Genomic DNA, 12,480 nt, shown 5'->3' with positions numbered 1-12,480 from the left:
TCTCAATAGATGCAGAAAATGCTTTCGACAATATTAAACACCCATTTATCATAAAAACCCTCCAGAAAGTAGGCATAGAGGGAACTTTGCTCAACATAATAAAGGCCATATATGACAAACCCACAGCCAGCATCGTTCTCAATGGTGAAAAAGTGAAATCATTTCCACCAAGATCAGGAGCAAGACAAGGTTGCCCACTCTCACCACTATTATTCCACACACTTTTGGAATTTTTAGCTACAGCAATCAGAGAAGAAAAAGAAATAAAAGGAATCCAAATCGGAAAAGAAGAAGTTAAGCTCTCACTGTTTGCAGATGACATGATACTATACATAGAGAATTCTAAAGATGCTACCAGAAACCTACTAGAGTTAATCAATGAACTGGTAAGGTTGCAGGATACAAAATTAATGTACAGATATCTCTTTCATTCCTATACACTAAAGATGAAAATTCTGAAAGAGAAATTAGGGAAACACTCCCATTTACCACTGCAACACAGAGAATAAAATACTTAGGAATAAACCTACCTAAGGAGACAAAAGACGTTTACTCAACAAACTATAAGACACTGATGAAAGAAATCAAAGATGACACAAACAGATACAGAGCTATACCATGTTCTTGGATTGGAAGAATCAACATTGTGAAAATGACTCTACTACCCAACGCAATCTACAGATTCAATGCAATCCCTATCAAACTACCAATGGCATTTTTCACAGAACTAGAACAAAAAAATTTCACAATTTGTATGGAAACACAAAAGACCCCGAACAGCCAAAGCAGTCTTGAGAAGAAAAACAGAGCTGGAGGAATCAGGCTCCCTGACTTCAGACAATACTACAAAGCTACAGTAGTCAAGACAGTATGGTACTGGCACAAAAACAGAAATATAGAGCAATGGAACAGGAGAGAAAGCCCAGACATAAACCCATACACATATGGTCACCTTATTTTTGATAAAGGAGGCAAGAATATACAATGGAGAAATCACAGCCTCTTCAATAAGTGGTGCTGGGAAAACTGGACAGCTACCAGTAAAAGAATGCAATTAGAAGACTCCCTAACACCATACACAAAAATAAACTCAAAATGGATTAAAGACCTAAATGTAAGGCCAGACACTATCAAACTCTTAGAGGAAAACATAGGCAGAACACTCTATGACATCAATCACAGCAAGATCCTTTTTGACCCACCTCCTAGAAAACGGAAATTAAAAAGAAACATAAACAAATGAGACCTAAGGAGACTTAAAAGCTTTTGCACAGCAAAGGAAAACGTAAACAAGACGAAAAGGCCACCCTCAGAATGGGAGAAAATATTTGCCAACGAAGCAGCTGACAAAGGATTAATCTCCAAACTTTACAAGCAGCCCATGCAGCTCAATATCAAAAAAAAAAAAAAACAAACAAAACAACCCAATCCATAAATGGGAAGAAGACCTAAATAGACATTTCTCCAAAGAAGATATACAGATTGCCAACAAACACATGAAAGAATGCTCAACATCACTGATCATTAGAGAAATGCAACTCGAAATTACAATGAGGTGTCACCACACACAGGTAAGAATGGCCATCATCAAAAAAATCTACAAACAATAAATGCTGCAGAGGTGTGGAAAAAAGGGAACCCTCTTGCACCGTTGGTGGGAGTGTAAATTGATACAGCCACTATCGAGAACGGTAGCGAGGTTCCTTAAAAAACTAAAAATAGAACTACCATATGACACAGCAATCTCACTACTGGGCATATACCTGGAGAAAACCATAATTCAAAAAGAGTCATGTTCCACAATGTTCATTGCAGCTCTCTTTGCAGTAGCCAGGACATGGAAGCAACCTAAGTGTCCATCAACTGATGAATGGGTAAAAAAGATGTTGCACATCTTCAATATAAAATGGAATATTACTCAGCCATAAAAAGAAATGAAATTGAGTTATTTGTAGTGAGATGGATGGACCTAGAGTCTGTCATACAGAGTGAAGTAAGTCAGAAAGAGAAAAACAAATACTGTATGCTAACACATATATGTGGAATCTAAAAAGAAAAGGAAAAGAAACGGTTGGGAAGAACCTAGGGACAGGACAGGAATAAAGACGCAGACATAGAGAATGGACTTGAGGACATGAGGAGGGGGAAGGGTAAGCTGGGACGAAGTGAGAGAGTGGCATGGACTTATATATACTACCAAATGTAAAATAGCTAGCTAGTAGGAAACAGCTGCATAGAAGAGGGAGATCAGCTCAGTGCTTTATGACCACTTAGAGGGGTGGGATAGGGAGGGCGGGAGGGAGACGTAACAGGGAGGAGATATGGGGATATATGGATATGTATAGCTGATTCACTTTGTTCTAAAGCAGAGACTAACACACCATTGTAAAGCAATTATAGTCCAATAAAGATGTTAAAATTAAATAAATAAATAAATGAATAATTTATGCCCCCCCCAAATTAAATCTTTTTTTAAAAATAAATAAATAAAAAAGAGCACTGAATGACATGGAACGCTAAACCTAAGTATTTTCAGTACTATAGTAAATGTAAATGGATTAAAATCTCCTATTAAAGTGTAATTTTTTATATTATGTGCAACTAAATTTTTTTCACAATATACAGGTAAAATAAAAGAATTACATTAGAAAGGAGAAAACATTCCATGTATTTAAAAAAAATAAAACAATAAGCATATAATATGCATCTTAGATATAAGTAGTCTTTAAGTTCAGAACAATTTGTCATTATTGTAATTAGTATTATTATACCAATTTCTTTAAAACATTTCAATACTTGTTGTATTTGAAAAAATATTTTAATATTTTTTCTTCTCTCTTTTGTGGTCTAATACATGGTAAGTATTTAGCTGCTAACATAACTTAAAAATATATATATTTTTTACAGCCGAACAAAACTGAATCAAGAAGAAATAGATAACTTGAACATACTGATCACTAAAAGCAAAATAGAGGGCTTCCCTGGTGGCGCGGTGGTTGAGAATCTGCCTGCCAATGCAGGGGACACGGGTTCGAGCCCTGGTCTAGGAAGATCCCACATGCCGCGGAGCAACTGGGCCCGTGAGCCACAACTACTGAGCCTGAGTGTCTGGAGCCCGTGCTCCACAACAAGAGAGGTCATGATAGTGAGAGGCCCACACACCGTGATGAAGAGTGGCCCCCGCTCGCTGCAACTAGAGAAAGCCCTCGCACAGAAACAAAGACCCAACACAGCCAAAATAAATAAATAAATAAATAGAATTTAAAAAAAATAGAATCTGTAATTTAAGAAAACTCCCTACCAACAGAAGTCCAGGATCAGATGGTTTCACAGGCAAATTCTACCAAATATAAAAAGCAGAACTTACACTGATTCTTCTCAAACTCTTCGAAAAGATTGAAGAGTAAGGAATACTTCCAAAGACATTCTATGAAGCCACTATCACGCTGATATCAAAAACAGATGGGGAGGGGGGACTTCCCTGGTGGCACAGTGGTTAAGAATCTGTCTGCCACTGCAGGGGACATAGGTTCGAGACCTGGTCTGGAAAGATCCCACATGCCATGGAGCAACTAAGCCTGTGTGCCACAACTACTGAGCCTGCGCTCTACAGCCCACGAGCCACAACTACTGAGCCTGATAGCCACAACTGCTGAAGCCCACGCACCTAGAGCCCATGATCTGCAACAAAAGAAGCCACCACAATGAACAGCCTGCACACCACAATGAAGAGTAGCCCCCGCTCACCGCAACTAGAGAGAGCCCGAGCACAGCAACGAATGCCCAATGCATCCAAAAATAAATAAAGAAAGAAATTTACTTAAAAAAAAAACCCAAATAAAACAGATGGGGACTTTTCTGGTGGCCCAGCAGTTAAGATTTCGCCTTCCAGTGCAGGGGGTGCGGGTTCGATCCCTGGTTTTGGAGCTAAGATCCCACATGCCTCACAAACAAGAAACCAAAACATAAAACAGAAGCAATATTGGAACAAATTCAATAAAGACTTAAAAAAAAAAACACAGAGAAAGACACTACCAAAAAAGAAAACTGCAGGCCAATATCGTTGATAAATATAGATGCAAAAGTTCTCAACTGAATATTAGAAAACCGAATCCGACAACACATAAGAGGATCATACACCATGACCAAATTTGATTCACCCCAGTTTCACAAAGCTGTTTCAACATATGCAAATCAATCAACATGATACACCCCATCGACAAAGGAAAAACAAGAAACAAACGGTCATCTCAATAGATGGCGAAAAAGCATTTGAAAAGTTTCAACAGCCATTCATGGTAAAAACACTTACCAACGTGGGTACAGAGGAAACATATCTCAACATAATAAAAGCTATTTATGACAAACCCACAGCCAATATAATACTCAACGTTCATAAGCTGAAAGCCTTCCCGCTAAAATCTGGAACAAGACAAGGATGCCCACTCTCACGTCTTCTCTTCAACATAGTATTGGAAGTCCTAGCCACAACAATCAGACAAGAAAAAGAAATAAAATCTAACCAAATTGGAAGGGAAGAGGTAAAGTTGTCATTATATGCAGATGACATGATAATATATATAAAGGAAACCCTAAAAATTCCACACAAACACTACTAGAACTGATAAACAAATTCAGCAAAGTAGCAGGATACAAGATTAACATATATAAATTGGTTGCATTTCCTGGTTTTTCTTTCTTTTTTAAAAAAATTTATTTTGGCTGCATTGGGTCTTCATTGCTGTGCACGGGCTTTCTCTAGTTGTGGCCAGTGGGGACTAGACTTTCTTGTGGTGCGCAGGCTTCTCATTGCAGTGGCTTCTCTTGTTGTGGAGCACGGGCTCTAGGCATGCAGGCTTAAGTAGTTGTGGCACATGGGCTCAGTATTTGTGGCTCACTGGCTCTAGAGTGCAGGCTAAGTAGTTGTGGCACACAGGTTTAGTTGCTCCACGGCATGTGAGATCTTCCTGCATCAGGGCTCAAACCCGTGTCCCCTGTATTGGCAGGCGGATTCTCAACCACGGAGCCACCAGGGAAGTCCCTGGTTGCATTTCTTTACACTAACAATGAAATATCAGAAAGGAAATGTAAACAAACAATCCTTTTTTTAATGGCATCAAAAAAATAAAATGCTTAGGAATAAACCTCACCAAGGAGGTGAAAGACTTATATACTGAGAACTACAAAACATTAGTAAAGGAAGCTGAAGATGCTTCAAAGAAATGGAAAGACATCCCACGCTCTTGGATGGGAGGAATTCATACTGTTAAAATGGCTATACTACCCAAAGCAATCTACAGATTTAATGTGATCCCTATCAAATTACCCATGACATTTTCCCCAGAACTAGAACAAATAATCCTAAAATGTATCTGGAACCATAAAAAGTCAGAAATGTGAACACAATCCCCAGGAAAAAGAACAAAGCAGGAGGCATAACCCTCCTAAACTTCAGAAAATACTACAAAGTTACAGTAATCAAAGCCGCATTGTATTGGCACAGAAAGAGATACATGGATCAATGGAATAGAATAGAGAGCTAAGAAATAAACCCACACACCTATGGTCAATTAACCTTTGACAAAGGAGGCAAGAATATACAATGGGGAAAAGAGAGTCTCTTCAGCAAGTGGTGTTTTGAAAGTTGGAGAGCCGTATGCAAATCAGTGAAGTCAGAACATACCCTCACACCATACACAAAAATAAACTCAAAACGGCTTATATGCTTAAACATAAGATAGGACACCTTATAACTCCTAGAAGAGAACATACGCAAAACATTCTCTGACATAAGTCATACCAAAATTTTCCTAGGTAGTTCTCCCTAGGCAGTACAAATACAGTAAGTCACCTACATACGAACCTTCAAGTTGCAAACTTTCAAAGATGCAAACGTCCATTCGCGTGTCCAATCGTGTAAGTTAGTTCACGTGTCTGGCATACATTGTCACGTGCGTGCTTCCTCTATATGTGGTTGTGCTTTTGTGTACTTTACAGTACTGTATAGAGCACAGTAGTACAGTACCTTTATTTCAAGCCCAAGATGTCTGGAAGCAAGCGTAAAAGCAGAGGTGATGTAGCTGGCACTGTTAAGAAGCGCCAAAAGATAATGATGGAAACAAAAGTGAAAGTAATTGAGAGAGTGGAGCGAGGCAAAAAGATGTTAGACATCGCTCATTCTTATAATATGAATCATTCAATCATTGGCACGAATCTAAAGAACAAGGACAAGATCATGGAACATGTGAAGTCTGCTGTGCCGACGATGTTGACACAGTATCCAAGAAGCATGGAAAAGTGATGGAGGAGATGGAGAAACTTCTCAGTGTGCGGATGCAGGATCAACATCAGCGCTGAGTCCTGCTCAACTTAACGCTGATTCAAGAGAAAGCTAAAAGGCTTTATGAAGACTTGAAGAAGAAACATGGCAAAGAATCAGAGGGCACATCTTTTAATGCCAGCCATGGCTGGTTTCATCAGTTCAAGGCTAGAGGCAGCCTTCACAATGTAAAAGTAAGTGGAGAGACAGCAAGTGCAGATAGGGTAGCTGTCCAGGAACTTCCAGAAACACTTTGAGAAATTATTTGATGATGGTGTGTATTTACCCAACCAGGTTTTTAATGTGGATGAGACACAACTGTACTGGAAGTGGATGCCAGACCGAAGTTACGTCAGTAAGGAGGAAAAGTTGATGCCGGGCTGTAAAGCAGCAAAGGATAGGCTAACTGTTGTTTGGTGGCAATGCTTCCAGTGAATTGAAGCTGAAACCTCTCTTAGTTTATCATTCACAGAACCCAAGAACCCTTAAAAACATAGCCAAGGGCTTTCTTCCTGTTGTGTGGAAGCGTAACCCCAAATCCCGGATTACACAGGCCACGTTCCAGGACTGGTTTTGCCACCACTTTATCCCAGATGTAGAGAAATATTGCCTGGAGAAGGACGTTCCAGCAAAACATTCTTTTGCTGCTCGACTATGCTCTGGGCCACCCCCCATTCATGGATGACTTTCATCCCAACGTCAAAGTACTGCATCTGTCACCAAATACTACGTTGCTCATCCAACCTATGGACCAGGGCGTTATAGCGACTTTCAAGAAATATTATTTATGTCACACTTTTTGTCAGGCAGTATAGGTAAGTGACAAATCAGGAACAACCTAGGGACAGCTTTGGGAGGACTATAACATCTACAAGACCATAAAAAACATTGACTTTGCATGGTGTGAGGGTATGGCGGTCACGATGAATGGGGTTTGGAAGAACCTTTGCCCACAGTTTGTTCATGATTTTTGTGGATTTGAGAAGGTAGATCAGAAGTCCGAAGAGGTCTTCAGCAACGTAGTGACCCTCAGCGAGAAGCTGGAGCTAGATCTGCAAGACGACGATTTCGCTGAACTCCTTGCTGTGCAACATGAGGAGCTTACTGATGGAATTGGAGGCCCAGAGAAAGGATGAAGAGGGACAGGAGGAAGAAAAAGTAACTGAAGAACTGAAGAGATTCACGACACAGAAAATGGCAAGGGAATCTTCGTTATTGGAGGAAGCACTGTTAGTTTTTGAGGCACAGGACCCGAGCCTAGAATGGGACCCAAAGGTGGCAGCAGCCATTCAGATTGCAATCCAGTGTTACCTTGTCATCTATGATGAGAAAAAAAGAGCTACTACCCAGACAGCAATGGATCATTCTTTCAAGAGGGTAGATAGAATTAAATCCAGCAAGGAACCAGAACCTTTGCCATCAACGTCAGGTATGAGTGAAATTGCAGCTTGCCCTCTGTCTCCTACTGCTGATAACCCTTCACCCCTACCATCTCCCACCTCCCCTCCCTCCTCCAATCAGTAACTCTGCTCGCCTGTTCCCTCGATGCCAGCCCGAGTATCCTAGCTGTTGTACTGTATTACTGTACTTTTCAAGTTACTGTACTGTAAGATTAAAAATGCTTTCTTTGTTTTTGTGCTTGTTTTTTATGTATTGTTTGCGTGAAAAGTATTATAAACCTATTACGGTACAATACCATACAGCCGACTGTGTAAGTTGGGTACCTAGGCGAACTTTGTTGGACTTACAAACAAATTGAACTTACAAACGCACTCTTGGAACAGAACTTGTTCATATGTAGGGGACTTACTGTAAAAGCAAAAAAAAAAAAAAACAAAACAGGAACTAATCAAACTTATAAGCTTTTGCACAGCAAAGGAAACCATAATCAAAATGAAAGTACAACCTATGGACTGGGAGAAAATATTAGCAAATGATGAGACTGACAAGGGCTTAATTTCCAAACTATACAAACAGCTCATACAACTCAATAACAAAATAACAAATAACTCAATGGAAAAATGGGTAGAAGACCTAAATAAACATTTCTCCAAAGAAGACATACAGAGAGCCAATAGGCACATGAAAAGGTGCTCATCATCACTAATTATTAGATAAATGCAAATCCAAATTACAATGAGGTATCACTTCACACTGATCAGAATGGCCATCATTAAAAAGAAAATCTACAATTAACAAATGCTGGAGGGGGTATGGAGAAAAGGGAACCCTTCTACACTGTCGGTGGCCATGTAAGTTGGGGCAGCCACTATGGAAAACAGTATGGAGGTTCCTCAAAAAAACTATAAAGAGAGTTGCCATATGATCTAGCAATCCCACTTGTGGACATATATCTAGACAAAACTATAATTCAAAAAGATACATGAAACCCTATGTTCATAGCAGCACTATTTATAACAGCCAAGACATGGAAACAACCTAAATGTTCATTGAAAAATGAGTGTTTAAAGAAGGTGTGGTATACGTATACAAAAGATATTACTCAGACATAAAAAAGAATGAAATAATGCCATTTGCAGCAACATGGATGGACCTAGAGATAATGATACTAAGTGAAGTAAGTCAGAGAGAGAAAGACAAATACCATATAATATCACTTATATGTGGAATCGAAAACAGGACACAAATGAGCATGTCAGCGAAACAGAAACAAACACACAGATATAGAAAAGAGAGTTGTGGTTGCCAAGGAGAGAGTGAAGGAAAGATTGGGAGTTTTGGAATAGCAGAAGCAAACTATTCTACATAGGATGGACAACCCACCAAGACCTACTGTATAGCACAGGAAACTATATTCAATATCCTGTGATAAACCATAATGGAAAAGAATATATATAGATATATAGATATAGATATATAGATATAGATAGATATATAGATAGATAGATATAAAACTGAATCACTTTGCTGCACAGCAGAAATTAATACAACAATGTGTAAAGGCTGCAGAGGGTGTGGAGAGAAGGGAACCCTCCTGAAATGTTGGTGGGAATGTAAACTGATACAGCCACTATGGAGAACAGTATGGAGATTCCTTAAAAGCTAAAAAAATAAAACTACCATATGACCCAGCAATCCCACTACCGGGCATATACCCGGAGAAAACCATAATTCAAAAAGATACATGTACCACAATGTTCACTGTAGCACTATTTACAATAGCCAGGACATAGAAGCAACCTAAATGTCCATCGACAGATGAATATATAAAGAAGATGTGGCACATCTATACAATGGAGTATTACTCAGCCATAAAAAGGAACAAAACTGAGTTATTTGCAGTGAGGTGGTTGGACCTAGAGTCTGTCATGCAGAGTGAAGTAAGTCAGAAAGAGAAAAACAAATACCGTACGCTAACACATATATATGGAATCTAGAAAAATGGTACTGACGAACCTAGTGACAGGGCAGGAATAAAGACACAGATGTAGAGAACGGACTTAAGGACACAAGGGGCAAGGGGAGACAGGGACGTAGTGAGAGAGTAGCACTGACATATATACACTACCAAATGTAAAATAGCTAGTGGTAAGCTGCCGCATAGCACAGGGAGATCAGCTCGGTGTTTTATGTCCCCCAGAGGGGTGGGATAGGGAGTGTGGGAGGGAGGCTCAAGGGGGGGGGATATGGGGAATATATGTATACATATAGCTGATTCACCTTGTTGTAAAGCAGAAACTAATACAGTGTTATAAAGTAAGTATACTCCAATAAACATGTATTTAAAAAAACCCACAACATTGTAAATCAACTACACTTGAAAATATTTCTTAAGTGCAAACAATTTTCTGAATGTAAGTTTTACTGTGTGTGTGTACCACAGGTTCAATATATATGAATTATGTCAAATTGATTACATTGCTTTTCAAAATAAAGAATTTTTGATATTTTACATCAGCCTCATGTTATAAATGCAGAAAAACTATATTATTTTTTTCTAAAGTTCAGAAATAGCCATTTTGCTCATTCGGTATGCTATAAACCATTAACTATTAAAAAGGGATTCGTGACCTCTTCCTTCCAAAGAAATATTTCTCCACTCACACAAGTTTAATAGAATGTTCCACCATGAACTGACTTCCCACCTTAGAGACACGAGATTTGCATCCTGAAATCTCTTTCTTGCAAAAATGTCCAATTATCATCCTAGCATTACAGAAAAGAAATGCTTTTTTCCAGATCTCAAATTCCATACAACTTTAGTCAAGACATCATGTATGTTTTTTTTTTCACACACACACAGACTGTATTTTATTTTTACAAGAGATAAATCAACTGACACCAAGCACTGTAAATGGATGACCACAACAAAAGCAACAATGATTGCAATTACCAAACACGAAACACACTCATACTATGTCATAATATTGACATTCAGTCCAGTAATCCTCCACTGTAACAGCTCATTTACTTTGCAGTGAAAGACATCATGCATTTTTAAATAATCAGCACTCACCTGAGGTCTTTAAACATCAACATAAACATAATTTTGTGTTCTCTTTCATTTACTCTGGTTCTAAGTGGTCATTTCTAAACGAAAGTATTTAAGTATGTTAACGTCATCTTATAGCATCATATTTCAAATGACTACCGTGTCTCCAAAGATGAAATATGAGGAACTCACAATTAGGCTCTCCAAAGTTTTGCTCTCTGAATGTGTATGACCCTTCTGCTGAACTCCACACTGTTCATTATTCTCTGAGAATATTCTTTTTCTTGTATGGCCATCTCACATGCTCTTTCATTTCATGAAGTTTTTTCCTACAATGTTATGCCTAGTTGATTTCTGAGAATATGCATTATTTCAGAATGATACTTATAGACACAAAGACTTCCCTATAATTCCCTGAGAGTTTCAAGAACTCCGTCTTCTTTTTTTTTTTTTTTTTTTTAATACCTAGATTCTGAAGCTCTCCACAAAGCATTACTAAACTTGCATTTACATAAGTATCTACATATTAATCACACATTAATGCATTCACAATTGTATTATGATTTATTGCTAATTTTGGAGCTGTCTTATATACCACCCTCTTGGAAATCACTTTAATATTTGCACTTAGGACTTGAAAGAGAATGGATAAATAAAAACCTGAAGAATATGCAAATACAATTTATATATTTCTCATAAAATTAGGTGATTATCTAACCTTTATCCAGAAAAAAAGAAGAGCCCAGATACTCTGCAGGCATGATCCTCGAGAATGTGTGGTCTTCCAGCAGGAAAACATGCAGTAATCCATGTGGCAGAGTTTACCTGTGACCAGCTGGGGTTAGTGACCTATGCATTCCTTACATGCAACATATCAGGAGTGGAAAGAGGGAATTTGTCCGTTGTGGCAATAAGTATAATGAAGATGTGTAGCAGGTCATGCTCATATGTTCAACACAGGTACAATCAAAAGTTTGCTCAATTCTGGTAGATCTAAGTCTGTATCTGTTACCTTGTCTTTAACGAGGAAATGTCAGAACTGACTTACCAAAAAAAAAAGTGTTTTGTTTGTTTGTTTGTTTTAATTAGAGTCACGGTGAGTAAGGCAGAGTTCAAAACAGCTAATGTGACTTAGTGATTCTCTCATCAGGAAATACAGTTTCTACTTCCCTGTTTATTCTCCACATCCTGTAGTAAGTCAAGTTTCAATGAAAGATAAATCTACAGCGTGAAAAGAAAAGAAAACTTACATGTGTTGATAAGGTCATTTTGACAGGTTTTACCACGTATGTCAGTGTTTCTGGGGATGGACACAAGCCAGAGCTCCCTACTCTGACATTTTCACTGATGTCATTCCCCTTGATCCTCAATTTGAAAGTGGATAAAAATGTTTTCTATGCTTTCTTCTTTAAGAAATTAAATAAAGAATGTTTTCTAGGGCTTCCCTGGTGGCGCAGTGGTTGAGAATCTGCCTGCCAATGCAGGGGACACGGGTTCGAGTCCTGGTCTGGGAAGATCCCACATGCCGCGGAGCAACTAGGCCTGTGAGCCACAATTACTGAGCCTGCGCATCTGGAGCCTGTGCTCTGCAACAGGAGAGGCCGCGATAGTGAGAGGCCCGTGCACCGCGATGAAGAGTGGCCCCCACTTGCCACAACTAGAGAAAGCCCTCGCACAGAAACGAAGACCCAACACAGTCGTAAATAAA

The sequence above is a fragment of the Balaenoptera ricei genome, chromosome 2 (assembly GCF_028023285.1).
Source record: "Balaenoptera ricei isolate mBalRic1 chromosome 2, mBalRic1.hap2, whole genome shotgun sequence".
NCBI lineage: Eukaryota > Metazoa > Chordata > Mammalia > Artiodactyla > Balaenopteridae > Balaenoptera > Balaenoptera ricei.
Note: the sequence above shows the minus strand (reverse complement) of the source record.